Source organism: Neopelma chrysocephalum, unplaced genomic scaffold (genome assembly GCF_003984885.1).
Source record: "Neopelma chrysocephalum unplaced genomic scaffold, ASM398488v2 Primary Assembly neopelma1_97065, whole genome shotgun sequence".
Classification (NCBI taxonomy): domain Eukaryota; kingdom Metazoa; phylum Chordata; class Aves; order Passeriformes; family Pipridae; genus Neopelma; species Neopelma chrysocephalum.
Window position 1 is genome coordinate 1,925,080 of NW_020925707.1, and position 5,450 is coordinate 1,930,529.

Here is a 5,450-nt window from a genome sequence, read left to right on the forward strand (position 1 = left end):
CTCCTACATATAGACTTAAGACATCAGAATTCTTTTTTAGAGAGCTGTTATACCATTTCTAGGGCAGATTGCCTTTTTTCAGGGTTTGCAATAGTATTATCATACAAGTCTTGTTCAACTGGCACCTTTCTTTCTTCCCTTGTTTGCTTGCTGGTGTGTCATGTACTTCTAGTGGTCTCATTCCTCATCAGTCTTCCAAAATTCATGTGGTTCGCCAGCTGGCCTGGTTTGTACGGCATTGGCCAGATCCGCATGGCAAGTCGAGTGCAACAGCAAAAGGCATTATACTGGGCAGCTGTCATGAAATATGCACCTTTGCTTAATGAACTCCTTCCATAAAGTGTTTTCTGTGCTGCAGGCTCTCTTCTGTCACCATGTATTACTTTGAACCAGTTTTTCATTTGATAAGCACTGTTACATGGCCTTATGCATAAAATGTCTATTATTGGTAACATGTCACTGCAGCCTTAGATTTTATAATTCACTGGAAGTTAAGAAGCATAAAGTGAACTTAGCTATATGCTACTGTATATAACACTGTATTTACATCTGGAATTGTTGTTTGCACAGCTTTTTCAGTCACAATCTTCTCCTACTCATATTCCAACCTGACATAGCTTACACTACAAGCATTTACAATGCAGATGTTTAGAGCTTCCTCTCTGCTACAGGAATGCCAGTCTTAGGTGTCAATTTTAGTAAACTGATATATTTTACTCTAACATAATAATTATACATGGTCAAAACCTTAAACCTTTTGCCTCTTGTGTACTTGCAATTCTCTCACTAGAGCAAATGAAATCATGTACTGTGTTACACTTGGTCCAAGTTGTATATGACTGCTTTTTCCTTCTTATTTATAGTAGTATAATGGTAGGTTATACTAATGATTAGTCTTTTAGTACTTCAGTACTTTTAGGTGTAAATAAGTTTATAAAAAGTAACTGAGTGTTTTCAGTGTTTGAGCTAGTATAGTCTAGTCTGAGAAGAACTGTTAAAAGCGTGCAGAAGTCAGCTCAAAGCTAAGGTTTGTTCCTTAACCGTGCTGCTGATGGGAAAAACAGACCAAAGAAATTGAAGGAAGGAATCATATGTGAACTGTTTATTCTAGTTACTAAATGGAGGATAAACAGGAGTTCTGTCTGAAAGAGGAATCATCCTTCTGTACTTAACCATATAACATACAAACCATAGAGAAGTCTACTGAGAAGGCTTGCACTATATTGCTGTGTAAAACAGTGACAATTGGCTGTTTGATGTAGGGAGTGGTGGAAAACAGTGATTTTGAAGCTGAGAAGAGTTGTGAAAATGCAAAATGTATTCATTCCTTTCAAGTGTTTGTACTGTCACTAAGAATGTAATCCTCAAAATACTCCTGCAAGGCACAATAAATGAGAATTAAAATGATACAGTAGCAGCAGGAGAAAAAGGCTACAAACTGTTAACTGCAGAAATTTTACAGCAAGGCACTAAAGACTGAACATGTCTCTGTGTCTTTTTTTCAGGACACTAGTTATGTAGTCCTTTTACTACTCATGTAAATAAAAGAATGGCAATGGGACTTTCTCAAATTTTTGAGGCCCTGTCTGAGACAGTTCATTAATGTTTTAAAATGTAGATCCCTGTCTTCGGGTTTTACCAACAAGATGGGATAAAAGTTCTGTCTGAAATTATTGATATTAATTCTTCTACCAAAAGATTAGAAGTTATGACTGTACAGCTGAGAACTCACTATAGTAGAAAGAAACACTTAGAGACAGGAATCTGTTAACTGAGGTAAAAGAGAGCTAAGTCAACCCTAAAACTCAAAGAAACATAGGAGAGATACTTCTGCTGTCAGACTATCTTTTAAGACTTCACTGCCCAGTCTTACAAGGCAAGGAAATAGGAAGAGACAATTTACATCATGTGCTAGAAAATATTAAGCCGTATGTGAGGGCACGAGCAGAAAAGATAAAGTTCTGTGAGTTCGTGCTAAGTGTGAACTGTAGAGGCAATTTGGCTCATAGAGGCTCATAAGCTTGCTTAGAAGGTGATATGAGTAAGGAGAAATTGTAATGTGAATTTTAAAATTTTCTCTTTTGTTTGTTTGTTTCTGCTACAATCTGTGATTTTAAGTGAACAAGTTATTTTTGTCCTTATAACTTGTCTGTCAATGAAACTGGATCCTTTTATATGACTGTTCTATTTCTTCGTAGGGACAAATTCCACTACATATGGTGCGTTGGCCTTGACTGCCTGCTAGATACCTACTGAGTTGTTTTCTCCTTCCTTAACATCAACAGGATGGGGAGAAATCATGAGTCAAGATAAAGACAGAGAGAACACTTATTAAGTACCATCACAGGAGGAATAGACTGGTGTTGGGAAAAACTAATTAAAATAGAGTTGGATGGGGAGAAACAAAGACAAAGTATTGATACTGCCTTCCGTGCACCCTCCTCCTTTTTCTCAGGCTCTCTTCACTCCTTCAATCCTGACTCCTCTACCTCCTCTTCCTGAGTGGTGCAGGGGTATGGGAAATGAAAGCTGAGATCAATCTGTAACAGATCCTCTCTGCCACATTTTTGTTCTCACACTCTTCCTGTACTCCCATGTGGCTCCTTCCCTTGGGATACAGTCCTTTTCAAACTGCTCTAACGTAGGTTGTCCATGGGCCACAGTTCCTTCAAGATAAACCTGCTCCAGCATGGGCTTCAGGGGAATCACTGCTCCAGTGCCTGGAGCACCTCAGTGCTCAGACGGTAGTCTTTCACTGAACTGTGTGTCTGCAGAGCTGTTTCACATTTTTCTCACTTCTCTCTCCCAACTGTTGTGCAGCATTTTTTACCATTTCTTAAATAAATTGTCCAAGAGGTGCCACCACTTTGGCTGCAGGGCTCAGTGTGTCCATTGGAGCTGGCTGAACCACTTGGGGCACCCTGGCTGCTCCTCACAGAGGTTGTCCTTGCAGTCCACCCCAGCAACGAAAATGTTGCCTTGTAGACCCAACACAATAAGATACCAGGTCAGTTTCACAGTAACAAGGGCTCCAGTATCCACAAAATGTTTCATATTGTACCCTCACTGAGCTGCTCAGTCTCCTTGAGAACTGTACTCCATAATACTGAGAATAAGAAGTTTTTTCTGGTGGCTAAAAGTAGCTGGATATGCATCCAGGTAACAGTGGCATTTCTGAGCCTTACAGGGAGTGTGTAGTATTTGTGCTGAGACGGAATAGTCCTTTTCAGCACAGCTTGGGAGACACAACTCAGGACTCATCTTTGTCCCATGAAGGGCCATGAATTATGCATGCACCAAGTTATGCAAAAGAGATTTAGCAATTTTCCTTTTGATGGCTCTGACAAAGTCATTTGCTGAGATGCTTCTCCGTTTCCTGAGCAAGTCCTAGTAAATTGCTAGCTGTGTGGCAAGACTGAGGGATCTGATGACTGGAAATAAGAGCACTGTATTGCATTGCAGGAAATTGTGTTCTTATATCCTTTCATATATATGTGTAAAATACAAAAAGCCTTGTAGCAGCAGAAAGCAGAAGGTATAGAGCTGACAGAGAACATAAGCTGTGCCTTGCCTGCCTTTATGTCACAGGAGGCTGGGAACAGCTGGCCCCTCCACAGCTAACAGAACTTCTTGTCCTTCAAGGCATACAAGATCTGAAGGGAACTGGCAAAAGTGTTCAACCTGTTTCAAACCTGAAAAAGACTCAGTGGTTGAAATTTAAGTCAATCTCCCTAGAGGGATCCAGTAAGGAGCTGAGAAACCATGTATTGCTTTATACATCTCTGTGTCTGTAAGGTTGGACATGTGCTTGCATTTAGGCTGATATTCAAGACAGCAACATAAGTAAACTTATGTGTTGGGATAGTGGCAGATCAGATCCCAGACTTTTCAAACTAAGCATGCAGAATTACAGGACATCTTGTCTAACTTTCTGCATCTTGTCTAACTCTTCAGGTGCAGAGTGGAAGTGAAAGTGCTGGTATAACTCAGTGAGATTTCATCAAATTTAGTAAATTATTATGAAACAGGAAGATGCAATAATATTGTTTGTTAAAGAAAAGCATCACAGTGAATTAATACTTTCATGTTCATGGCAGGAGCACATTTGGCCATTCCATGTTTCTAAATTGAGGACATCCAATGATATGGATACCAAACATTCCTCTGCATACTGGGTGAAGCAGCAGTGTCATATCATTTCAATGTATGACTGTCTTTAAAAGGCCCATAGTCATTTAAAGAAACAAACAACTTAAAATTCAGAAAGTGTCCAGTCTATATGGACAGTCTTAATCCAATCTTTTAGCTGGAAATAAATATAGAAATACAACTGCAAAAATACATGTACTTTGTTTGGAATATCCATTAAAAAGGAAGAAAATCCCAACCCCAAAAACTTGACTATTGATGTAACTGTTGTGTTTTTTTTTCATTGAAGACATGAGGAATAAAATAATATGACCAAATCAGAGAACCGTACCAGGTGTCTTTATTTAAATAAATCTTTAGTGCTCTATTGATTAGTCCTCCTGATCAGTGTATGGGATCCTGATGATTCTAACTATTATTGCAAATATAATAAAAGTGTTCACATTAAATGACACACCTCAATTCAGCTGGTCACACAAAATGCTGCTTTAATTTTTTTGTCGTTGTTGATTGAAGATTCTTTCATACACCAGAACTCCATCACATCTTCCTGTAAAGACAGATATAATAAATAATTATATTAAAATAATTAAATACAGATAAATAACATACATATACTCTGCTCTCCCCTCTCCCCTTTTCAGTGTCAAAATTTAAAGAAAAAACTAAATTCAATTATTGCATTTGGAATAGACTAGGTACTAAGTTTTAGCTGAAGAAAAGAAAAAGGAAGTTTTAGATCAGGATAAAATGGCAATTTCTATTTTAAAAGTCCAGGAAATGTAAGTCTAATAGTACTTTTGACTTTGACTTTGCAGTGAATATGATGCAGGAAAATATTTTCACAACATTAAATATCATCGTAGTGTAGAATAGGAATGAATTTATTTTTATTTCATATGGTTTACCAAGCAGTTTGATAAATAATTTAAAATATATGCTGACACTAAGGAAGTACATGCATAGTCAAAGGGAGAAAGCTATTTACTTATGCTGTGTATTACTACATTTTATTCCTGAGCTCCAAAAATGAGAGAAATGTAAAGACCAGTGAGAAAGACAGAGTGCTCCAAGACATAAGGAGAATATATGTATATGCCTTGCTTTGGTGCACTCTGTTGCTACAAAAAAATTCCAGAGTTGCATTTATGAGTGAGAAGATAAATATGAAAGTGATTGTGAATTGCTTGAGATCACACAGCTGTGCGAGACAGATCTGGCAATTAAGGAAAGTTTTCCTGGATACAGGAATAGTGATGGATTATGCTTGATGAGATACTTTCAAAATCATGTAATTGAGG